Below are 27,884 nucleotides of genomic sequence, written 5' to 3'. Positions count from 1 at the left end.
AATATTTTTATCGCAATAAATGTAACGATAAACGAAAGGACACGCGTGCATGTGAGAGGAAAGAAAATGGATGAAAGCGTGCTTCAAAGAAACGATAAATCCCCTTGAAAACAAAGCCGATACGGATAAACTAAAAAGTTTTTTGAAAAATTCTATTAATGAAAAGGTCATAATGAATATATAAATATACATAAGTGGCAAGTGTATTCTCCAGTCAAATAATTATTAAAATTGTTAAAATTGTTAGAAATTGAAACAAAGTTCTTTAAAGCCATTATAATTACCAACTTACACGTAATTTATATTTAAAAAATTAAAACTTCCAATATAATTAACTTGTTTCGACCTTTTGCCTTACACGATTTTTTTCTTTTTTCTAAAAACATTCCACGGTCGGCGCATCAAACATAAAAAGAAGATTAAAAAGGAAACACCAAACAGATTTCACAAAGGACGTAACCTAACATACAAACACTCACCACCCTAAAGAAATAAATCAATCAAATTCGAAGATGGTATCCCACTGGTGGTAGCCATCCACATGCTATATTGCTATATCACTAAACTATAATATTTTACCAAATGTCCTACTGGACAAATTGTAAGATATAAATAAATAAATAATAGAAAAAAAAAACATTCCGATTGTTCCCTATTTAGATGATTGAACTATTTAACCATAAGCTATACACGCAATACTGTATAGTTACTAAACAATATAACTAAAGTGTAATTAAAGGAAGCATAGCTAGCAAAATGGCGTTAAATGAAAGTGGCCGTTAAAAAGCAAAAGATACAGAGCGCGAGATAAGTAAAACAACCTAAGGTTTATTACACATCTCGAAATGGAAAAAGTCTGTTGAAAAAATTGTTTAATCAGCTAGTTAAGTAAGAGTTAAGTAAGGAAGTTACTTAAGAAAATGATATACCTGCCAAGTAGGACCGAAGCGAAATTGAAGGACGATTAGATAACATTTAACCGTGTCTTTTCGTCGAACTCGTTCAAGATCGTTTACGCCGGTGAACTTGAACTTAAATGTGTATTCGTAAAAAGCGAATGGAACCAGGCAGCCAGGATGGCCTTGCTTGCGGTAGTTTCATCCATTCATGGGAGTCACTTCTCTCGTCTTTATATAAAGAAACGATCGTACAAATTGCTTTTCGGCTCTTACCTTGATATACAGTTAACCGTCTCGCATCTAAACCTTCGAAATTGCACGTTTCTTCGCTCCATCCTGGAGAACACGACGTTGAAATAATTCTATGAAAATTTGTCAATACTTTTCGAGTCAAGGAAATCGCTAATATCTTGAAATTTAACAATTCAGAAAGACGAACAAAGAGAAGAAAATTATAAAGTTACTTCGAAAGAGGGAAAGTTACCATTTTTCTATTAATTTACAATTTCTCTCAAGTCACAGTTTTTAGCGTGAGCTCGCGAACCAAAGAGAAATTGTAAATTATCGATTTACGAAAGTCAAGATATTTTATATTTCCCAAATAAGCAAACTCGATATCGTAAAATACTACGAACAAGGAAGATTGAAAAGAATGGAAAGATGTCGTAGAACCGATCGAATAATACTACGTGTAAATGAAGAACGAATGACCAAAAAACAGGAGAAAATATAGAAGCGGCAGGAGAAATCAGATGGATACGAAACTCGAAGGAAGAAGGACACGCTGAGAGGCAAATATTACGCGCAGCTGTAAGAGCTGACACATATTATGCAAGCCAATCGGAATATCTGTTTCGTAGTGACGGTCATGTCTGTTTCAAAAGCGAACAATTCGATAACGACCAGCATAAACATTATCTCTAACATTAACGACAGATTACGAAACCGCAACATAGGAACTGAACGGTGTCCCTCGTATATTTCCTTCTTTTCTGGCCATTCTAAAGGCTGCTACAGCTTCCAGTTTACTAATATGGTATTCTTCTGCTTACGTCTATGCGTTTCTTTAAATATAGAAATCGAGCCTATCATCGTGTAGAGAAGGACATCAGGAAGTAGAACGAATGATCTATCGCGCTGATAATCACCGTCATCGTTACATTTTTGCTTGCTGTCTTTCTTTCTGATTTTTATTTTATTAGCAATCATGCGTAATACCACGATTTGCGTCACAAGAGAAGGGCGAATGACGCGATACAGAAATTTCTCAACCGATAAGCAAAGTAATTGCATTGTGCTTGATTTCCTGCAGATAATCCGAGATCTTGTTTGAAATTGGAACTCCAGACAATTTTAATATCGTTCTTTTATTCGTGCTTCGGGATAATATTAACGCTGTATCGTTTGATCTTCTCCGATGCATTCTACTTCTCATTGATCTTTTAATTCTTCTGATTTTACACGTCGTTCGTTTTTAATTTCTCCAACATTGTTCTCTCGTTAATCTTCAAGCATGAAATTACCCTTTTTTTAATAGATGTCTGTATAGTCTCATCCTCTTCGTTGATGCTGCATCTATTAATTCTTCGTTAGTTGGTCATATTATTCGTATAACTATATAGTTAGTTATTCGCGTTTAACTTTCTCAACATTGTTCTTTCAGCCATGTTCATAGCCACTAATTTTTCTATTTTTAGGCGTTAACCGGTTGAAATTTTGTTTTTTTCAAATTACAGTCAATTCTATTTACGCGCTGTTTCAAATTACTCCAGAAATAACATTTCAGTTCTTATAGCTGACTTATCTAAAATTCCTTAATTGCCGAGAAATGTAACGGAAAAGGTCTTACGTATTTTCGTTGGGTTATTCCAAGGCGTAACAAAAAATTGAAATTTTAAGTAGAAAACATTATCCATACCATTTATCCGTTTATAGAAGAGTGTAAATGGCAGGTAATAACATTATTTTCCTCTAAAGTCAACTGGGAAAGAATGGTCGCTATTTAGGCTATAATTTATTAATAACATACTTTACGCTTACATACGTAAAGCAAATATCTTATTTTTCCTAGAAAGTTCAATTTTCCTTGTCATTAGCCAGAACTCTCTTGTAGTTTACACATGTTTATGTATGTAGTTTACACATGTGTGTTTATTTCTTTGCATGATGTCTGCATTAAGATTCTGATCTATGGAAACACCTATCCACGGAAGATTACCGAATGATGTCCATGTTTCGAAAATTTGTCGCAGATTTTTACACGTGAGTAATGTTTTATGAAATTAAATAATTTTAAATAATTTTTTTTAGTAAGCTTTATCTAGAATGTATTATTATCTACAAAAAAAAACAAATCAAGGAATTTGTCAGGATATCGTTTATATTAGGACTTTCTAATAATCTGCAACAAAAATTGGTCGGCGATATTATCGTGCGATATTACAGCGTGTCGCGTAACACGACGACGAAAAGAAGGATTTATGTTCAGAAATAACGGAAATGCGATAAAAAAAGAGATGAAGTATTTCGAAAATGTAAAGAGACTGCAATTTTTGTAGACATAAAAGATAGATAAATAACAGTGTTGCCTGAAGACATAAAGAAAATGGATAGATAATGGTGTTGCCAGAAAAATCGCTGAAAACTGAACATACCTAAAACTGACAATGAGTAAGTTCTGTGTGTTCAAGTTGAAACATCGAATTATTGAGAACACCTTTAATTTATACACGAACGAATGTTAATTTAATGTTGCTTTTTAAACCTAAAGTCAAGTCGATTCTGCTTTTCCAATAAAATAATGTCTCATATCACGCAATGAGAAAGCATAGCTTCATAGCTATCGGTAATTCGTGGTAATTGTAAAAAATTAATCTGAGAGTTCTAAATATTTAAATAATTTTATAATTGATATGTAAAATGATAGCTATTTCCTTTTAAAATTCTGATTCAACTAATAGTCAAAATTTCATTTTTCGTATTTACCGTGTTGATTATCGAACCCTCGACGCTATATGGTTGCTCTCATAAAACGTTAACACCTAAATTCGCTAACTCAGATGTCAAATAAAACGATTCGCTTTTATTAAACGCAAGTGCCTTAAAAATCTCAAGGTCCTCCGAATTGAACTCCACAATAGATCCAACCTTTCTACTCATTTCGACATTAATGGGCCTTGGTAAATAAAAATTCTGCCACAACTTGGGACGAAAGTTGGACTTTGAAACATTGGTTTGATAGTGGTGCAAGGTTTAGGAAGTTCCGCGTAACATCGATCATTGTAATTGACACTTATTGGACAAGAGAAAAATAGATATTTTCGTAAATAAACTAAACTCATAAAATGAGACACGCAAAGTAAAATCGAGTTCTCAAACACAAGGAATTCGTAAAAATATAAAACATTTTACAAAGTTATTATCTTTCTAAATGCTCGTGAAAATGGACAATTAACAACTTCTAATCTATAGATAAAATATAACGATGCTAATAGAGCAATAATTTTCAAAATGCAACGATATCAATAAAATACAAATTTCCAAAATACGACTATGCAAGGATAAACGATGTTTACTAGAGCCTAGAAATAGTAAAGAATATAAATTTGAAGAATTTGATTTAAGAATTACAAATAAAATCGCCTTTTCCATTATACGATTGTTTGATTTTCTACTCTTTAAAAACGAACGCCGAATGGTATTTAAACATACGGAATACAAACACGTGTTACAAGCATGTTGCATTCATCCGTGGGAATGTAGTAACGCTTTACGCACTTCCAGATATCTTGCTTCCTTTATTCATAAATTAATTCACGCGGCCGAAGGCCGCCGCGTTTCAGAAGAAATCGATTCAAAATTGCAAAACTTATGTGCACGTGCTATCTTTCGCTCTTTTTCCACAGACGCATGCTGCTGTAGCTTCATCGTAGTCCTTTATTGTGTAGCGCTTAAGCTGTTACCACACATTATTCTCTCATTAATCTCAATGATATTGCTATCCCAAATTTGTGTCTTGCAATTCAATCTCGTCTTCGTATTCGTCTTTGCTTTGATCGATATTGATATTTGAGAAATGATCTCCAACACGTTAGAGACGAAACTACAATAAAATATATCACACATAGAGAATTATAATTAATTTGAAATTTTAATCTAAATTATAAACGAATAGGCCTACACACAAAAACAGACTTACAAAAAAGTATTCGAATTTTTTTTTACGAATATATTATCTGTACTATTGAAGATATTTTGAAATTTCATTAAATTATATCGCTAATGTTTGTGACGTATCTGGAAATGTATCTAAGAGCTGACAGAGAGAGAACAATATTAAATATTGAATATTGAATTATGAAAATTATTAATATTAGATTATACTGTTGATAACGTTGATATAAGCTGTTTTTTTTTCTTTCTTAAAAATCATCGAGTTTCGCTCTTGCATTTATAAAAATCTTCGAAGAAAGAGATCCCGAAATAGAAATTAATACACATGATGAAATAATTTGCAGGAATGGCAAATTGTGCAATCGTCTACACGAAATAGTAATTTCGTGTTTTGCAGGCATAATTGCTTTCCAAACAGCTATTAGACAATAAAACTTTATCTTCCGCAATCAACATCAAACATACATTTTAACGTCGGAAAATTCGCCTGAACTATATTTTATTTACTCGAAGATCATTAAACATTAATTGAATCTAATCTAATTTTAAATATTATCGCTTTTCCTCGAGGTGCTCCTCCTAGCTGGCAAGCAACATGTTCTCTTAATAACTTCTCTATCTAAAATCAATCTTTCATATCATGGATCGTTAATTTATGCATCATCGCGATGTCTAACCAGTTTCTGATTTCCACGAATATTACCTATGAAAATTATAGGGAAAAAGCAGGATAAATTACGTTTTATATTTTTTACGGAGCAGTTTTAAAATTGAATACTGTACAGTAAGACTGTAATAAGTCACAATTTTTGTTTTTTTTCTTTTTTTTTCATTATACACGATAGAAATTATTTGATTTTGGAATTGAATATGTGTTCTTGCCATACTTTTGGATATTTTGAAAATATTAATACGCTTATATTATATAAAATCCATAAAACTAATCTTATCTTTCTACCCGCGGTGTTCGATTTAATAACATCACACCAAAGTTGTTGTTTTATTTGATTTTAGGAATCTTTTCGTATATTATTGTAACTTCAAAAATATCAAAGTATTATTCATTTTAACAGATATGCACATTTTACTTCGACAAAATTTCCTCAGTTACACGTATCTTCGTATTTAACAGAATTCTTTCCACTTTTAACTGAAGCGTTTATTTTAAAAGTGATGTAAGTATATTTTTCGACAAAAATTGATAAAACGAGAGACTTACGTGTACTTTAACGTAAAACTTTTATTTATAAACGAATTATAATTTCACTCTTATATTTCGTTCGTTTGAATCAATCGAAACATCGTTAATAAATGGAATAGCATAATCGCGTAATCATAATAATTTTGAAAGCGGTATAAGTCTATTTCTTAATGATCTGTAGCTTGTCCAAATAGTCGAGGCAGCAATAATTAAAAAGAAATGATATCGAAATTAAACAGCAGTATTTTACGTGTTTCAATTCTTCAACGACAAGCTTTCGACTTAAACTTTATATTTATCGTGAATCATCAAATCTTCTTTTCGATTTTATTCAGAGGAGCTGATAAGGAAGTTTGCGATATGTGTGAAGCACCGTTTATAGCTGCGATTACGAATGCAAATGTTGTCGTCCTATGTGTGGACATACGACATGTAGACGAATCCCCGGGCATGTTGCGTTGTCATGTCGCAACGTTATCGGTGCTATCATGCACGCAAATTTTATAAGAACGATCAACGACGATGTATCTTTCCGTGATGCACCTTTTGGATTTTGTTAAATAACAAAACGCACTAGAGTTGCTGAAATAATTTATTCATCGTGCAGCATCAGAACAGAATATTTTTCTTCCGAGTTGGATTAAAATATTTACAAAATAATTATTTATTTACAAAATAATAAATATTTACAAAATTAAATAAAGAATGACTGTACTTCGATAAAAATTTGAAATCAATATCAAGCAATTACAGAAGATAATCTGTAGATATGCATAGTAATTATAAACAAACTGTACATAACGAGGAAATAATGAAACGAAAATTGGATACAAATCATAACGAGTATAACGAGTAATTGATATCAGAAATACCTATATATTCGCAACGTAGAATTGACGACCCTGAATAACAATATGCTAATAATCACCTTGTCGATCGAGTAATTAAAGGAACGTTATTGTCTTCTGTGAAAATCACAGTGCGTACTTTCATAACGTCTTTATAAAGTCAGGCAAAAGCTATTGTATGCATAAAAATGGATTTATTAAAAGTATTAATTATGCACTATCCTGCAACAGAAAAGAGAAACCTCCTTCCTAAAAAAAAAAAAAAAAGAAAAAGAAAAAAAAGGCGAAAGAAAAAAGATACTATATGCCTTCTAACGTTAATTTATGATACAGACGAACAAAAATGACAAGATCAATCAGCGTGATATACCGATTGTTCCAATCTTCTATGCTCTACAAGATGACGTAATTTTGAAAAAATATCAGCAAAAATCGTTATCTGTTTATGGTAATAATAACATCTCGCGACACACGTTGAACAGACCTATCAAACGGAATGATACAGGTATATTACTTATAAGTAATCCCGATGATTTAGCGCTTTTATCGACAAATCTTAGAAACAACATATACTGCAGCAACCGAGACAATCTTCGAATTTGCAGAAGATCGTTGTAACCAACGAAAAAGAACGTTTTATGAACGTTGTTCAAACCGCTCGCAGGAAGATACCTCTGTTTTAGATTTCCTCTTAGATCAACGCAAGACGATGACTTATAATTCTTATAAATATCGATAAAACGTCTTTCTTCACGCGTCTATTACGAAATCTATCCTCCACTGCGATAAAATATAATTAATATTTATCAACGAATTTCGAGAATTAAAACGACGAATAATTCGAATAGCTTTTCGCGTTCACGAAATCTTTCACGTTCGATTTCTATTGGCGAATTTTCAAGGAGGAACCCTTTACTGGAATACGCGCGAAATTCAAACTTCGTTTTCAAACTGTTCCGTTGCGTAAGAAAGATCGTAAGAGCGATCTTGCATCTCGCGTATATAACATGTAATTCTCTTCTTTTTTTTCTTTTTCAAGGGTATCGGGTTTCTGAAGCAAATATCTTTGACGGTTAAGTCCCTGCGTCTCCGTGTTTCGCGAGTAGATTTCATTACTCAGCGAATTTTCCTGAAGCTATCAATGGGGCTATTTTGTTTCGGGAATCAGAAAAACTACCGTGTTCTTTCGTGACAATTGATTTAATTAACTGCGGCTCGAGGAAGATAAAAACGGAAAATATCGCGCTCATTTATTTTCGGTGTCGAAGGTCGCACGAATAGAAAATTTGTAATCCTCGATTGGCATAATCGACACTATCCGATCATAATTTTTTTATCTCTCGGGTAAACATAGAAGGTCAAAAAATTAGAACTCCGGCGATATCGAAGTTTGGAAATTTGGAACTTGGACGATTTGAAAATATTTCAAAATTAGGATATTTAGAACTTCGAGCGCATCGAAACTGGAATATTTGGAAATTCGGAAATTTAGAAGTTCGACAATTTGAAAATTTGAAAGTTATTATTAGAAAGTTAAAATTGAGTGTTAAAAAATTTGAAAATGTCGATGCGATTAACCTCGATATTTTTCTATATATCTGTTGATTTTTTCGTTCACAATGTAACAAACCGAAGAACCGTAGAATTTTAATTTGAAAAAGATATCAAAAAACATTTACCATGTGAAGAAACATAGTGAAACAAAGTATGGTTCACTGAACGGTTGATTCGCTTTTACTCGAGTGCTATGCGAGAAAATGATGGATAAAAAAGAGAATTGCGTAAAACACAGAGAATTGTACAAGTCGAAGATAAGTAAATGATGTGATGTTGGAACAATAAAATTGCCGATTGAATGATCATTGCGAGTACCGTGTGAATTACGATGAAACCAACTTTATCATGATTCACACACGGTATACGATATACTTTTCAATTAATCCTATTAAATTTAATCACGCAAGACAAGCTGTTAATCAATTCACGTGTCAAGTATCATCGAGAACTAAAGTTTGTCTCTGTTTCTTTGTTTCTAAAGTCCTTTAAATTTAAATTCGTTAAGTCGTTAGTATATTTCCATATAGCTTTTACCCCATCAAATTCATTTTTTCTTAAATAGTAACATTGATTTTGTAAAATCTGTAAAACTAAAGCTACATGTTACTCATTTTCCAACGTTTCTTTTCTACCATCGATTAATTAATGGTAAATCAATTTATATCAAATTTGTTAAATCAATTTCTATAACAATTAGTAATTAATATTAAAAGTCGAATAAATTAACGAGCCCCATTAGATAAATTCGTTCATTTCGTCGATAATGGAACGATTATTTCAAATTGTTTCATCGTTCGACTTTGAAACCACTCAAGGAACTATCAGTTACACGATATCTGACTAACGCTTCGACGGATGGATAATCAACGTTTGATTCACATGATCATTGTTTTTCCAGTTCACATATCATTAGCCGAATTCAATACCACGGTAAACCTGCGATACTAAAAATTACGTAATAATTTCTATTTTATAATCATTCTTTCCTACCTGAAAGAAATCGATCTTTCGTATATCATAAATCCCAATGTACGCAGCAAAGCAACTTAGAATTATACCTTTTTCTCTTTCTTGCTAAACAATTCATACTCAATTAATATTCCTGATCAATTAACCAGCCTAGCTGTCTGCTTATTATTGTATCTCTTCCAATCTGTACTATACTATACAAACAACACTGTAAATTACCATACGTAACATGGTGAAACACAGGAAATTCACAAATTCTCACTCCAAATACTCCGCAACTTCACCTCGTAATATCACTCAAATTTCCATGAGTCACCAACAGGCGAATTAAGTTAGTTAACCAAACACAGTTTGAGGAAACATATCAAACCATGCAACAACGTCGCAACGTTCTCGGAAGGTACACTCACCTGCGCGTCACCAGTTTATGTTTCTCGCTTTCCGGTCGCGTATACGTGTCGCGACAAAGCGACGAGAGAGAAAGAAGATTGCGGTGGTAGTGAGAAGAGCGAGAAGGGAAAAAAGCGTGCAAACGAGTCACGAGAAAACCCAACGGTCGCGGTGCAACAGGAGAAGCGGCTCTTTGGAATCGTAAAATCCCCGCAGTTCTCCAGTGACGTCTTCGACTTCGGCGTTGCTGTCGACAGGACGATCCACGGGGACCAAAGTCATCGTCCAATAGCCGCACACACGACGCTGGTGGGGCTCCGCTTTCGTTTGCACGCGCTATAAAGCCCCGCTAATTGTCCACGCGGCGAACAGTCGGTGCGTGCCCCCTTTTAAACGACGATGTAGCGCGGCGTCCGAAAAATCGAGGATCCGTGCACCCAAGATCATTGTGACGATCGAGATCGAGCACGTGACCTGGACTTGGATCACAGGATCACGAGAGTCGTTGCGATCCGCGATTTCTTTTGTTATTTTTCCCATTTCCGTTTTATCCTGTTGAAACAGTGAAAAGACATCCGGAAGAAGAAGAAGAAGAAGAAGAAAAGAGTAAAGTTTGTTCGAAATCGACTTATCGAGTCGGACAAAAGTGAAGAAGCTAGATTTCATTTTATTTCTGTGACTTCTGCAGAGAGTTTCTCGTTTTAGAAACAAAACCACGACGAGATTTGTGATACGCCTAGTGAAGTTTCGCGTTGCTCTCGGACGATCGTGGAAAAGGTAAACGTTTGTTTGCACCGATCATTCGTATCGATGTGTCGCGTGAGACTTGAATTTTGGTACAGTGGTTCGTCGTGAAAGTATTTGAACGCTGGTCGTAAAAGGCTTTGGTGTATAATGTATGTTATCTGTTACACGGAACATTATGAAGTATATCGGGAAAAACTTGTTCGATATAACCGTACCTGTGTTATCTTAGCCGTGTCTCATTACGGTGATAATTAAACTTCAAAATGTTTCGCCTAACACACATATTATAATATCTACTATATCCATAAAGGACTTCTATAAGTATTTCAGCATTTAGCATAGATAACTTACGTATCTTTATTGTATGCGTTACATAAAATATTTAAAAATTTCTTTAGTATCGGAATGAGACATGACTATTGTAGGTCAGTCAAATTTTTAGTCAATCTGAAAACTCATATAGGAGCTACTGCGATATTCATTGATCGCGAACATAATACACATGATATATTTACAAAATGTTTGCACAAATATTCAGATATTTTCATGTGAGCTACTGTATATTTGCTATTTTGCGAAGAAGGAAGAAAATGAAGTTCTTTCATTGCTCCAATCGTGTTTTATCTCTCATTAACACTTGCGTCGATAACCTACTTAGATGACCAAATTTCCATCGTTGAAGATAACAACTAAAAGTTTGGTATTTGCTTCGATCAAGTTACATACATACCTTTTCTTCGTGATTACTCGGTCTCTTTACTTCTTCTCACTTTCACGACCAATTTAATTAAAATCCGAGCCAATGACTGCTATAACACTGCTATAATGAAATGATTTACACAAGAAATAGAAAAATTACCACGGTATCTTAGAATGTTTTAGTATATTACGTACATCATTTTGCTTTTTTTGTTTATTTTTTCAGTAAGTGAAACACAGCGTCTGTGCCAGAATAACTAAGAGTAAGTTAGACGTTTGTGAGAAACTGTGACTAACTCCGAGTACAACATACGATAGAATGGTAATAATAGTGAAACTTATATACTAGGTAAACATTTCTAGTAGGCACTATTATGACAAAAATATAACAGTACAAAGTAACTTAGGAGTAACAGAATCATAAAGTTCTTTAAGGACCCTTTGTGAAGGAACGTCGATGATGGCATAAACATTGGTATGCTGAGAGTTGAAGGATAGACGTCTATAGAATTTTGATAGTATCTGTCAGATATCTGTATCTCGTTGAAGATCAACAGCATCAGAGATTTCCTAGAACTCTGGCTCATTTAACAGCTAATTATTTTAAAGAAGGTTAGACAGAAGAAATCCATTTATGTTGATTTTCTAATTATAGCGTTACTTTATGATTAAGTATAAGGTTGAAGAGGAATAAACTTACTAGATCAAAGTCCTTTAAAGCTTGCTTATTCTTTCGAAGATAACTAACAAATCCGCAAAACTTTGTAGAAAGCTGTTTAATCACAAAGTTAAATAGATCTTTGAAATAGAAAATTTGCCAGCTGTGTATTCAATCTTAACGCTAGAAACTAGCAAATCAGACAAAATCACTGACATCGGATTTGTTGTTTTTGGAATTTCTAAAAATATACAAGTGTTTTCGATAGCATCAGTGTTCACTTTTATTGGAACAGAAACGCGACTATATATACTTATCCATTATCGTGATATTTATCGAGACTATGTATAACATATTTAGATGGGTATCAAAAGGTCGGACGTTTTAATGATAAAATTATGTTTTTCTAAAGAACGTAAACTTAGAAAACTGCCTTCTTCTCCATGAACTTGGTATGTTTAAATGCCACGATCGACTAACAAAGCACTGTACTACAAAATACCAATCGATGCTGATCAGTGAGAGGTAAACTCACTATTCTAGAACAGGTGGTCAAACACTGCAATTAAGCAACAAGAATAGGACAACCGTGACTCATATAGTCTTTCAGAAGCCAAAATGATTAACTCTTTGTACACTAGTTCTTGCACATTATCTTGGCACACGGCGTTAGCGTTCAATTTTTCTAGAAGAGAAATTACTTCCATAAGCTCAATTTGTCGCAAAAAAGAACGCCGTAAACAATCATAAATTCCAAGATGAATAAGAAAAAAATAATTCCAATGTTGTCGCTGGACCATGGACTTTTATCATATAAAGCGATAATTAATCTAACTTACTCATTGTGTATTACAACAAATTTTTATTTCATTCGTTGCTTATTATGCAAAAGCTTATTCGCGTTAAATATGGTAGAACTCGATTAATTAATCGAACTTTTACCGATTTGAAGCACACACTTGAACGTGAGCTCGTATCACGCGAACGAAAAATGATGAGTAGCGAAGAAAATTGGTGAACTCTTGTTATATGAATTCCAATCGATCCATATAAATTGTCCGTCAGGAAAATCAGATAATTGGGATTGCAATCTTAAACAAAATTTCTGTTTCTATCGACTACAATAAGTGTTTTAATGTATCATATTAAGAAACAATTAACTCGATAACGCCATTATAAATAAATAAATAGAACGATAATTCCTCGAAAACGATGGTATTCCAATATTAATAACAGATTTCTTTCCTTTCTTTTCTTCGTTTTCCCTTACGACCAAGAAGAACACCAATCAATAGGAAGACTTACGGTTGGAAGTGAAACCAAACGATCGTTCCACTTTGTATTGTTACGAGTCTGTAAGTTTGGCTTTGTAGTTTGTGCGAGTTCCGCGAGATCAAAACGCTATGCTGTATCTCGTGTGCATCGAATGAATTTCAATGGCTCGATCGCGATCACGATCGCCTTCCCTGATCGATTCGAAGGCGAGAAAACTAGCCCCGCAGGGAAAAATCACGTATGCAAACTATATGTATCCATGCTAGCCATGATCGCTCTTATTAATTAGTTCTGGGATGTAATAGTTGTTCAAGGTGCGCACTTTTGTGTAACCGGTTACCGAGAACGTTTGACACACGCTTGTCCTCGTTGTTAAACGTCCAGGCCGGAACGGAAGCGATCGGTCGATAACGATCGTCCTGAGATCGTTAAGTCACTCGAGTTATGACGATCGTTACGAGCCTCCATTTTCATTGGTGCGTCGGTGGACGAGTTATTGCTACTCTGCTATGCGTTTTCAATCGGAAAAGGTCGGTTTTGAAGCTGTGTTCAATATTCGCGCGTAGCTTTTGCTGGAGCATACGTTTCTCATTAATTTCACGGATCGATTACTTTGGGGAGGTTTCTTACATTTTTTAATCGTAAAATTATTGGTTGTAAGATTTTTTTGATATACCATATTCTAAGGGATCTCGCTTTTTTAATGTTGTAACAATTTTCTAGAAATTGCAATGTAATTCTTAATCGAATTTTTGAGCCAGAATTATTTAAAATCATTATATCTAGCAATGTACGAGAAATATCGCAATACTTGTTTCATATAAGTTATTATATATACACACAGACAAATTATTTACATGCACAAATATCGCTTGCATTTTTTTGTCAGAATAAGGACGGTACCTGATGGGAAAATTCGTATTAATTTAGGTGGTCCTGGCTTAACGTTAGGGATAAACACGTGTTCGTTTTATTGCACGCTTTACGCACAATCCGGAAATCAATGCTAACTTAGTCGATCGTTGTTCAAAGCGAGCAATTTATCACAGCTGACTAGTTGCTACGTAGGAATGTGTTTATTCAGTATTTTTGTTAAGGAAAATGTATTTTTAGTGTTGTATACTTCATGTATATACAGATGCAGCTACGACTCGGATAATTACTGATTAATGATAGCAATCTGCTATAATTGACTAATACTTACTATAATACGTTTACCTATTTTGCATACAATTTCTTTTATCTTTTTTTTTTTTTTTTTACTATGAGCAAATGGTGTTGGATCGAACGCATTATGTATCTTTTTCAAATTTTCTTATTTTATATTTTATATTTTTATTTTATAGCTTCCTTGAAAATTCTATGAAAATTAGGATTTTTAATGATTCGAAGATTAGAAAATTCGAAGATCGTGAGATTAGAAGATTCGAAAATTCAGACTGAACAATTTGGAGATTTGCAACCTTGTGAATTAAAAGATCCAGAATTTGTTAGACTTATTAAAAAATGGTGTATTCAAAAATAGCATATTCTCTTTCGAAGACATTTTTCTCAATGTATCCTATTGGAAAGTACAAACTTCATATATCACTTGAATCTCGATTAGAATCTCAATTAAAGCATTCATCATTCCACACAATCATTATCGCCAAAAATGCCATTCAATTTGTGGCAGAAAAATTCTTTTCTCGTGTCCATCGGCATACCGTTGTAACGTAAAGTGCGTTACAGTATACGCGAAATAATTTATGCAAATGTTACCAAGCCCCTAGAAAATAACAGTTATGTCACGGACTGGTCACTTCCGGTTCTCTCGTCATTAATACTCTTTTTTTTATCTAAGTTCGTGGTAATCGCAACGAACATTAATTACACAGAACCGTAATAAATAATCATCTACACTTATGAAACATCTATGTATGGACTGTTTTAAATGTTTTACATATGCGCTACATCGGTGATTAATCGAACGCGATCATCTCGTAGATTTCGTGAAAGATCAAATCTAACCGCAATTATCTTACAAAAAATGTCATTAAATTAATAATATTTTAAACGAACTTAATTCTACGAGAAATTTCATTGAACGCCAGTAAATTAACGATATTTAAATAATAAATAATATTTCATCAAATAAAGAAATAATTAATCAATTAAAACTTGCAGGGACGATTTTATAATCGATTTAATCATCGATCTATTTTCGAAATGATTTGCAAGATTGAGATCTGAATCGTGTAAATTGCACGGTGTAAATATCATATCGTGTTGTACGATGGTTGAAAAAAAGCGAGTTTGTGCAAAAGGGGATTTCTCTTTGGGGTATAAAAGGTTTCTTAGAAGACGAAGGTGGTTGGGAAAGAGTTTAATTGGCGGCAAATTAAGGATTCAATTATCAAAGGGAGCAAAAGCTTTCGCGCGTATATTTTATATTGAAAATGATTGCTCTTGATTCAACGTTTATAACGTTGGCCTTCGTGAAGTAAAAGTAAAATGGCGTTCGCTAACGGTGTCGAATTTTTTCTTAACGATTCTAGTTGAATAATATCACGAATTTGTCGGGATTATTGTAACAATAATTTTACTTACTTGTTTTAATTATCCAGTAATTAACTGTAGTAATCGTTCACTGATAGAATCAAATTTTTATCGAAAATTTTATTTAAACAAGATTCAAAGATTCATACAAATTACTATGGCGCTACAATAATTTCGTTTACTTCTTTCATAAGCACACAATCTTTACGATAAATATCTTCCTTGATAATTTTATTTATGTAATACCTACTTGGATTTTTTAATAATTAACTATAATTGCTTTTTTATTGGTGCTTGCTTCTTAACTGAATAATCTTTAAAAAAAAAAGGCAACAATCGTGTGACATTCTGCACAGTGTCAAAATAAGCAGGAACTGGAGGTATGGTGCTCTATTATTTAAAATTTTTATTAATTGTCTTTAGAATTAATTATTATTTACACATTACGCACGATACATTTTGTGTATTTCATGATCATTTCTTCTAAACAAACTCTTCTATTCCAATGACAATTTACATCTGATTACATTACATTTTTATTTAACAATCCTCACGTCCCAAAAATATTATCTTCCTATTTGCAAAAAGGATCTAATAAGAAGCAAATTATTTAAAGGACACTCCAGTTAGAACGTACAAGTGACAGCAATAAGCCTTCGATAGTATCCTCCATTTTGCAATAACCTTGCAAAAATGTTCAAGGATCTTTCCTTTTCTCTTCCTCTCTAGCAAATTCAAATCACTTTTTCCAGTACACTCTGTATCACCTTGAATTAGCCTTTACCTAAGATTATATCGTGTCAAAAAGTAGCATGGCAATATATCTAGACAATACAAACATCTACTTCCTTTCATCTCGACTTTAGATTTCATCTTCTTCATCTTGATTTCAACAATGTGGTTCACCTCACCTTGAACCCGTTTAAGAAAATTTAGCGAAGAAGAGATTCCTCCGCTTAATAAGAGAAAGATCATAACACGTTGATAAACATGAGAAATTATCCGGCTAAATGTAACGAAGAGATAGACATAAGAGAACTTGCTACTAAAACAACAGTCGCTCACGTGAAAGTACTCGGGCACTTAAACAAACCTTTGGTGATTTTTATACGAGACACTTTGAGATTTCATTGACACTGAAGTGAGACACGATCGTCGTAATTACATTGAGAAAATTTGAAACAGATCTAAACGTGTATATAGAAATTTCATATATTTATTGGAAACATATATTATTGTTATTTTATATATAAAAATTACCAGAGTATTTGAGCAGTCAATTATTCGCTAAATTAATAAGAATAATAAGCCACGATGTACGTAGTAAAATCATCATCATGTGTTATATACATATTAATTTTTCATTTAACATATATATTTGCGAAATATATATACATTGTCTCATGTATATATATCTTCAATATACAATCTCAGATTGATTCCAAATTTTACTATTATAATCTCGATAATCGTATCTCGTTAGAGTGCTAACGAAATTATAGAACGTTTCGTGATATGAAAGTGTTCGAGTACTTCCGTGAGCCACTGTATATCATAAGATCGATCACCTTGATCGTTTATCGATCTGTATTCGTAAAACACATAAAAAGGTATGAACGCATTGCAACACGAATTTATTCGACGACCTAATAATACCCCATTCACCTTGAACTTAGTTTCCTCGTAACGTGTAATTCGAGTTAAGTAGGTGATCGAGGATCATTGATTCGCAGATATCGAGATAATGACAGTCATGACGGAGTCCGTAAAAGCCGAGGAGGGCGAACGTCCGAAGATCGAAACCTTCGACGACATACTACCGTACGTTGGCGAGGCCAGCCGCTACCAATGGTTCCTTTTCATCATGCTCCTTCACCTTCGTCTACGCGTTCCTCTACTTCACGCAGTTCTTCATCACGCTATTGCCAGCTGAACACTGGTGTACCGTTCCGGAACTCGAACGATGGAACCTCACAGACAAACAAAAGTAAGTGACACTTTATGTGCAATTTGTCTTATTTGAATTATTGAGTTATACGTAACGAACGATCCTACATAGTTTCTTTATGTTCGAATTTACCCTGTTACGCGATAGACATTTTCAGCTCCGGCAGATCGAAATGGTCAATAATCATGTTGATCGTATAACAAATCAATACATGTTTTCATTAAAGACGTTCCTTTCGATGTCTAGAATTAACCACCTTCTATAGGAGACAATTTATATGCATATGTACTGTTAGAATTTAATCTTGGAATTAGGATTAATATTCTGTGGAAGACACAATGTTTATGTTGAAATAATACAATGTGATATTTATTAAACAATTATTTCGAGAGTTATAAATGTGCGTTCTGGAATGTAGACAGTTGGCTAGTTATTCACAGACTGGCTTAGTGACCCATGGCCCTTGAAAAGGTTTAGAGCCCCACTCTCTATGCAGTAATGAGTGTGACCTGTGTGGGTGTCTGTGTGGCGTCACATGTGGCACAGAACCTTCTAGTAGCTTCTCGACGTGCCCGTCTAGAATGTTCCATTCATATCCTCACGCTTCTTCCGGCGTCTTTTTGAAAAAGCATGCACGTGCCAACTGCCGTGGTGCATCTCACGAACGCACGCTGGTGGGGATGGCGCTGGCAACGAATGGAAGAATCTGTACGATCAAACACTCTATCCGCATGCGACTGATATCGTTGTATTCCAACATGTACATATCTGTTCAAGTCACGTGCACGTAGTTTAAACCAGGCTTCTCGAAAGCCTGTTTGTTTTCCATGCAGGTCGCAATAAATATTCTCGACGACAGAATCTTCCACTTGCACGGAGATTTCCATTTTCTCAGCTGTGATAACGTATCGCATTGCGACAATTTGTTTCTTTAAAACCACAATATAATATCTGATAACTTGCACGAAACAACTGTGTTTATTGAATCAGGAAAACCCAGGTATTGCGTTGTATATGTAAATGCATATGTAAATATCGTGTCGTATGGGAGTGGGGGAGATACCTGTTACGACCGTTCGCGGAGAGACGCGGTCGCGAAGAAAACGCGTCAGCGAGAGGCGTAAATTCTCGCTACGATTCGGTGAATCGACGCCGCGAAGTAGTCGTTCCCCTGTTTCGGTTAGGATAACAGAGGTGTTTGAATGAATATGACACAGTAGTAAGTTATATTTCACCGTTTATTCCAACAACTTATAACAAAGGCAGTTACGCTGGTGAGTGTGTACGAGATGAGTGAGTGACTGATCTGCGGGTGTTGACCGTTCGAAGGATGTAAAATCAGTACTGTCTTGGGAGACGATGATGTGTCGGAGGAACGCTAAGGATGGGTGTGTCTAGCGCACGGGACCATCGGATTTGTTCGTGACGATTTGAGTTAGGAGAGTGAGGGAGTAGGCTTCGTCGTTAATTGGTTAGACGAAGGGTCTTAACCGCCCTCGAGAGAAAGTGGTTAGTGGGAGGAAAGTTGCAGCGTACGTGAGAAAAACTAACTTTCCCTTGTTAAGCCGTGGTAGACAATAGTCTCTAGAAATTCCTCGGAAACAGATGTTTGTTTCGTTTGAAGGACCTTTTCTAGGAAATCTATGAAATTTATGGAAGGTCCTTGAAACTATGGAGGATACGCTGCGAGTATCCGAAGACATCTGGTTGCCATATTGCCTGCGGTGTGTGGCCTCGGCTAGGTAGAATGTTACGCGACGTAACAATACCTGTAACCAGTTTGCGACGAGATAAAAATAGTTGGAAATCGCGATTCCATAGTTATACTATTATCAACGTCTTTTTCACGTGTTCTATTTCAAGAACGTAAGGAATTACCGGCGAAAGGATAGGATGTCTGGATGGCACGATTCCAACGAATCGTGTTACCATTCTTGACGACGCATGCGAGATCTGGTTTTCTACGATCCGTCAACGAGGAAAATCGTTCGTTTCGCACAATTTCTCGAATCTCCCCGCGTACCGTTTATTTGTCTGGAAATAGACTCACCGATACGTGCAGCGATCGGTAATTAAATCCCAACACAATTCGAATGCCTCGGAGTGCAATAGATACGGGACGATCGTCCTTCCAGCTCTTGCCTTTGTTCCTATTTTTACGGTCATTGTCTCTTTTCCTCTTTTGTATTTTGTGCTTTTGTTTTCCTGTTACTTTATTCTTTCACTTTTCCCATTTTTGATTTTTTTTTTTTTTTTTTTGAAACAGCAGATTTATAAATAATAAGTAGGCCGCGGATTTTTATGCGAATTTTACTTTTACAGAAAATTTTAAAATGCAGAAATGTAAACACTATTAAAGATAATGTGTTATTACTGTTACTGATATCGTCGTTATTCTTTATTAGAGAAATTATTATAGATTTTTATATTGTTATGTATATTACTTTTGTCACTTTTTTTATTTAAACAGGATTCGAATTAAGTTTCAAGGAATTGGACTAATTTAAGATTAGGATTAAAAACTATGCACTTTTGAGTAGAATTTTCATCTTATTTTTCCCATTTCTCTCCCTCTCTCTACCATTTGCTGTCATTTTTCCTTGGTTATTTAAAAAAAGATAAGAAAATCAAACGAAAATTAGTATTCTTAAAAATACTTCTTGCAAATTTCATCACCGTTAATGTAACGTATTCTTGTTTTATGTAGGATTGCACTATCGATCCCTCCAGCGTCGAGTGAGGAATTGCTGGCGGAAGGTGCGACTTCGTTTTCGCGATGTAACATGTACAATGTGAACTATACCGACATATTGGAGAGTGGTATCAGAGAGGCAGACCCATCCTGGCCAATAAAACCATGCCGTCGTTCTATAAATATTTACGGTCTTTCGTAAAGCTGCTGACGATAGCATATAATGCAGTCATTATAAAAGAAGTCCTTGTTGGTTGCACGAACTTAGACGTAGGTGTAATTACTTGTTATGCTGTTTGCATCTTAACAGAGCTCGTTTATAGCGGAACATAAAATTAACCTTGTCATCCTTAATTATTTGTACGTCTCGGCGTATTAAATCACGAACATGAATCCGTTTATATAATATCGCATAAATCGGAAAGTGAAAGTTACAACTGTACAATAGACAGATATTTCGAATTGAACGTATAAATACGCATTTGGTAACTTCTTACGACTCAAGAAATTTTTATCGAATATTTATTGTTATTATTATTATTTCTAATTTCTATTTCTGCTATTTTATTACTAAAAAGTCCTGCTTAAATCGGGAGATACTATCTTCTACTTAACAAATTTATATTCCTTCCTATGACAAATTCTCTAATCATATCCAAGAATTATGCAAACAACCTCTACTATTTTATTACTAAAAATATTACCAAAAGACTACAATTAACTAACCTACGACTCAGGTTCTCAATTCTGATGATATTAAAAAACTACGGAATTTATTACTCGTCCTTTCGTCGTCTTCCTTATTCTCTTCACCTTCTATCGATTTTCCAACCACGCGGTGTTTTTTCATAACTAGCCGCAATCATAAAGCATCCCCCTTTTCTGTTTCAGCTGGAATGGGTATGCGACCACGCATTCCTCGGCTCAGCAGCACAATCGGCCTTCTTCGTCGGCAGCATTCTTGGAGGCTTAATATTCGGTTACATAGCCGACCATTGTGGCAGAATTCCGGCGTTGGTTGCGTGTAACGCGGTTGGTTTCATCGCGTCTGTCGGCACTGCGTTTTGCAACAGCTTCTGGAGCTTCTGTCTGGCGAGATTAGTCGTCGGTACCTCGTTCGATAACTGCTTCAACGTGCTTTTCATTATCGGTGAGTCATCGAGAAAATTATAAGAGAGAAAAAGCTGTTGAGAATAGGAAAACTATAATTTATGACCTAATAATGAGGCACCGGTATCGGTCCCGTTTTACGTAACGATTAACTATTTATGACGTGTTTGAATAAATGTTTATTGCCCTATGTCGGTTTGTTTTTTCTTAAGTCAAATTTTTATTCGAATTTTACGATATCAATTTTAAGATATTTAATGGTAAATGATTTTACTGAAACTTTATATTTTGGAATTATATCTCGTAATTTGAAATTTGTTGTGTAATTGTATATCTAGTTTGGTATTAAAATTACATGTGTCTAGGGATACTTTAAGATATTTTATTTTAAACGACAGGATACTTAATTCTGTATACTTTTCTGGTATGAAATTGTATCTTTCGAGTGACCTATTTCCCTATGGAGAATAATCTTCGGTTATACCACGATTACTGAGGCACTCTCCGTTCGATATTGAGATGAAAGCAGTGTTCCTTTTAAAATTCTTTTTAATTCAAAACGATCTTACATTGTCGATGTTAATGATTTATAAAATCTACAAATAAGTCTGAATATTTGAAATTAGATTGGTAAAAAACGAAGAAAGGACAAACCTAAAGGAAATAAGGAAACAATATTATTATATCAAATGAAGAAACGAAATTGACGAAACATTTGGGAAGATTTCTATAACGATGTAATACAATAACGATATCACGAATTATTCTTTCAGTGATCGAATATGTCGGTCCGAAATATCGAACTCTGGTAGCGAACATGTCGTTTGGACTTTATTTCGCGGCAGCCTCGAGTCTTCTGCCTTGGATCGCATATTGGATCTCAAATTGGAGGATTCTCAGCATGGTCACCGCGTGTCCTATGGTGGTTGCGTTTGTAGGACCATGGATTGTTCCTGAAAGTGCACGGTAGTTTAATTCCAATTTCTTTTTCATTATAAAAATATAATACAAAGAAATTTCGTAAGTAAATTAGTATACGATAGTATAGTAGACATTTAATCTTACCTCGTCCTTTGGATTATTTTTGTATCTTCGTATCATCGGAAAATTCTTTAAAAATAATCCTCAAAGAAATATAAGAAATTTCTTTTACGTTAAAGTTTCTCTTAAAACATCAAAAGTCCTTTGAGACCGGACCATAAAAATTCCAAAATTATAGCTGAATTAAATTGGGTAATATTTTATCCAGCAATACATACTATCTTGGGATCGGTTATTACATCGATTCCTCTGTCTCGTAAATAAAACATCTCAAGGTCAACATCTTTCTCTCGATAAGCCATCACATTTTTAGCTGTGCAAAATAAATGATTGATGCGTAACTAGACAGCTCTATTCAAATTTGCACAAAAAGTTTGTCGATACAAAAGGTTGGTGAAAGTGATGATTTTGAAAATTTCTTACAGGCTTTTATAACGTTTGCGTATTTCATATACTTCCGTAGTTGGTACATAACCAGTGGCAGGGTGGACAAAGCGATCGAGATGCTGAAAAACTTCGCTAAAGTGAACGGTAAAGAGGTGAAGCAAGAAATATTCGACGAATTTGAGAAAAGTTGCAAGGCGATGAATGAGAAGGATCAATCGCATAATCAATACACTGTCCTACATCTCTTCAAGCTGCCACGACTTGGTCGTATCATTATCATGCTCATCATTTATTGGTAAGTTAACCTTTCCAACATCAATCGAACAAACTACACAGCTAGAACTTTTTACTTGTAAATTCTCAGCAATGATTACAATATTATTTTAGAAAAAACTAAGACACCAGAGAAATTTACAATCATATACGAAAAGATATACAGGGTGGTTGGTAACTGATGGTACAAGCGGAAAGGGGGTGATTCTACGCGAAAAAAGAAGTCGAAGATATAGAATAAAAATTTTTCGTTTGAGGTTTTGTTTTCGAGAAAATCGACTTTGAATTTTCGCTCGGAAAAATTAAAAAAAAATTCTATTCTATATGTCGGGCCTAGCCACGTGTGATGTTGCCTCGGAGGTGTCGATACAATAGGACATACGTTGTATTAATAATCAAACTTCAGGCAGAAACTGCCTAACAACGGCGTTTGGAACCTTCTCGATGCTTCCAAACGGGTATAGAAAACAAATGCAATCGTACAGCGAGAAAAATTCCACGAGGCTGGCATTCGTGTGATTGCTTTGGAGAGTGATACATCGAGCATTTTCAACAATCGTATTTTGCGCCTAAGATTAGTTTACGTTTAGTGAAGAGTTATCCCGTTGACTGTGGATTCGTTTGAACCCAAAGACATTGTTAATAGTGTTCATTAAACTTGTTATTCATACAATTTATTATTCACTAATTTTATCATTCGTTAAACTTATTATTCATTAGACTTATTATTTGTTAAGCTTTGTGATAGTCCTGTATATACGTGTAAATATAATCTCGGCTTTGTGAAACAATGGCTAATTCACGTGAAGAGTTGTTACAAAATTCTAACCATAACCCGACATATATTTTCGACTTCTTTTTTCGCGTACGACACCCGCTTTCCGCTTGTATCACCAGTTACCAACCACCCTGTAGATAGGAAAGGTATTCAATTTTATACTTCCTTTACGTTTCTTATATTTTCTTTGTTTTTAATACTATGATAATTCTGAATCTTCCTGCATTTCCTAAAATAAAATTAACTAAGAATATGTTCTTAACTCTCAGCCTCACGATATTCCAATTATATTATACCGTTAATTCAACCAAGTTACCAATCAGCCTCGACGCTACTTCCCTGTCTTTATAAAACCAGTATTAAAATAGACACAAATTACCATAAACTAGATACAAACTACTCGAATGAACATTAAGAGAGTATATGGGGCATTTTATGTGGGTCATTAAGAATCTGCTTAAGTATATAATTAGCATCGATAAACGTCAAACGCGAGGGAACGAGTATGCGAAGGATTAATAAACGATCTTGAAGTCCAGCGTGATTTATGTATGACTCGGCTGATTTTTTTCTAGGTTGCTGATGGTGTGGGTGTTCGACGGCCACGTTTGGAACATGAAACTTCTGGACCCCGACGTTTTCACGTCGTTCTCTTTAGCGTCCCTCACGGAACTTCCGGCCGCTGTTCTACTCGCCCTTTTCCTTGACAGATGGGGCAGACGATGGATGGGTTTCGCATCGGTGTTCCTCTGTGGCATTTTCTCCTTCGTTGCCATCGCTATCCCTTCTGGTAACATTTTTTCTTTTTTTTTTTTTATTTCTTGATAAATGACTTGTCAATCGATATTATTCAATAAAATAGCAGGAACGTGTGAATAGCAGTGAGAAAGCGGGGGTGAATTTTATAGAAAAAATCCGGTTTTATCGATCGACGGTCGTTTTAAAAAGCGCTTTTCTGAAGCTTCTCCAGTGAAAGCTTTGGGAGATTGAGAAATGAAAGCTCGTGCTTGATGCAAGAATAATGTTTTTGTTAGATAGTAAGGAGATAAGCGGTAGCGTTAGGGGATATCCGTGTTTTCAAGGACATTAAGGAGTGGAAAATAGACATTTTTTAATCCGTATTTAGAATAGAACGTTGTAGTTATAAAACAATTTACTATTTTTATTTCCTCATCTTGCAACAAAACTTTCCTTCGAATTCTCTTTTATCGTTTATAGACAACAGACTTGAACGACATAATAATATAGACCCGTATTATTTAAAATCGTATTATAGAGAATTTACAATTATACAATCCGGTCATTTTACTTAGTATTAATAATAATCGAATCTTATAAAATTTTTTTATACAAATATTCTTCTTCTCTTCTTTTCTTTTTCTTTTTCGCCTTTAAATCCTATTCCATTAACGATTGACATTTATTTCTCAACGTCACATACTCGACAGGAATGACATTTAATTTTTAATTGGACCATGCGCGCATCGGGTGTATGTATCGTGCGTGGAATGCGGCGATCGTGGCATTTACATATTTCTCAACTTATTCAAGGTTCGACAATGGTTGCCATGGCGATTATAGCGCGTCTTGGGGTGAATATCGCCGCGAATATTGGTTTCCAATATGCAGCGGAAATGCCGCCGACTGTGGTGAGAGCTCAGGGCGTGTCTTTGATCCATATCATCGGTTATATCGCCCACATTTTGGGACCTTACGTTATTTATCTGATAAGTGAATCGAAATTTCTGTTAACGACATCGTATTTCTACGATCCGAAAATTACTCAACCTCTTTTTTAATTTACGACTAATATTATCTGTTATTGAAATACGTTTTTTTAAGTTGGTTTAATTTGTAGAAAAATTATGTTCCTTGTCGGCCATGGATTCTTCTTGCGATCTTACGAATCACGGAAACAAGATAGATTTTCGATATATTTTCCTCCGTTTCGTTTTTTTGCGAAGGAAATGTAACTTTTCTATTGTCTGTAATTATTTACAGGTTTGCGATACTACACTATAGCTTCGTTTCTAAATGAAACGAATGTTTACAAAATCTCGTTATACAGGTAACACCAATGATCCTTTGTATACTGACAACTTCTTCAAATTCTGTCTTCAACCAATATTCTTTATTAATATTTAAAAGAATATTAAGTATACAGAAAATACGAAGAGGAATATTTGCGAGGACACTCTCGATTATTGTGTAAGTTATTCTGTTTTGAATTATAAATTTACCTCAAAGTATACTATTATTTGTGTAATGTTATTACCGAAAATGAACTTATGGAAGTATTCATTTATTTCCCGAAAATCGAAGGGAAATTAAGGAATTAGCGGAAAGCGGAATTAATCGCTATTACTTCTAAAAGAGGTATAAAGAGAAGCGTATAAAAGGGAGAATATTTTTCATTTAATTTAGGCTGACATTGATCCATCTTTACCGCTGGTTGCCCTCGGTTTGCTGTCTTTTGGACACGCCTTCCTGACCCTTGGCTTGCCAGAAACGTTGAACCAGGAATTACCAGAAACCCTACAGGAGGGTAACGACTTCGGCAAGGAACAAAGTTTCTGGTGGGTTCCGTGTATATCCTCGTAAGTATAGATTCTATAATATTCTTCCTCCGCCTTATGTCAATATAAATTTACTAATAATCGTTTATTTCAATTTGACAGGAGCAAAATGCTGAAAAAATCTTATAGAAAGAAGAAAGGCCTTTCAAATCCAGCGTTTACTGGCAGTGTTCAAAAAATGGATTGTACTAGGTTATAGCGGTTAGATTTGGCGACGGCGCGAAACTTGCCAGTGGCGCGAAACTTGCCAGTGGCGCGAAACTTGCCAGTGGCGCGAAACTTGCCAGTGGCGCGAAACTTGCCAGTGGCGCGAAACTTGCCAGTGGCGCGAAATTTGCCAGTAGGGTGAAACTTACCAGTGGCATGAAACTTACCAGTGGCATGAAACTTGTCAGTGGCATGAAACTTGTCAGTGGCATGAAACTTGTCAGTGGCATGAAACTTGTCAGTGGCATGAAACTTGTCAGTGGCATGAAACTTGTCAGTGACATGAAACTTGTCAGTGACATGAAATTGCCAGTGGCGTGAAACTTGCCAAATTCTTTGTAAATATAGTTATTAAACGTATGCGTGTGATGTTAGATGTTAAGATATTACGAACGTATTGAGATTGGAGAGCTATTGAGAGAAACTAGGAGGAAGTATCGATTATTGCAGTGAAAGAGACAAGAATCGTCAAATTACACAAGGTATACGTTTAAGCAATTAATTGACGCTTCATCGACGAAGTAGCTTTGTTGCACACAAGATAAAGTGTATCTTTTTTTAATTGGAATGACTGTATAAAAATGTGAAGAAATTTAAAGAATCAAGAACGCAGCATTTAAAGTACGTTGCGTTCACATATTGCGATGTAATTATTTCGCGTACTATAACGTCGGTAAAGTGTTGGAAATGAGAAACGATTCAAGTATCTTATGTAAATGTACAATTAAATTCAGTATTGGATATACGTATTAAAGGAAACGATATATAAGGAAATAATATACCATAGTATTTATGCATCTTTCGCTTTAAAAATCGAAAAGAAAGATCTATATCTTTTTCTCCTTGCTCTTTTTTTTCTTTTCTCGTTGAAGGAATACTCTAGTTGAATTTATTTAACTGTGAAATACCGTGAATAAC

General features: G+C 34.7%; 1 pseudogene; it reads left to right on the top strand.

The window, feature by feature from the left end:
* The first annotated feature begins 10,387 nt into the window (after positions 1–10,387).
* LOC126875995 (organic cation transporter protein-like) lies at positions 10,388–27,010 on the top strand (annotated as a pseudogene).
* Positions 27,011–27,884: the final 874 nt, after the last annotated feature.

The sequence above is a fragment of the Bombus huntii genome, unplaced genomic scaffold (genome assembly GCF_024542735.1).
Source record: "Bombus huntii isolate Logan2020A unplaced genomic scaffold, iyBomHunt1.1 ctg00000061.1, whole genome shotgun sequence".
NCBI classification, from domain to species: Eukaryota; Metazoa; Arthropoda; class Insecta; order Hymenoptera; family Apidae; genus Bombus; species Bombus huntii.
Note: the sequence above shows the minus strand (reverse complement) of the source record. Positions and strands in the feature narration are given on the sequence as shown.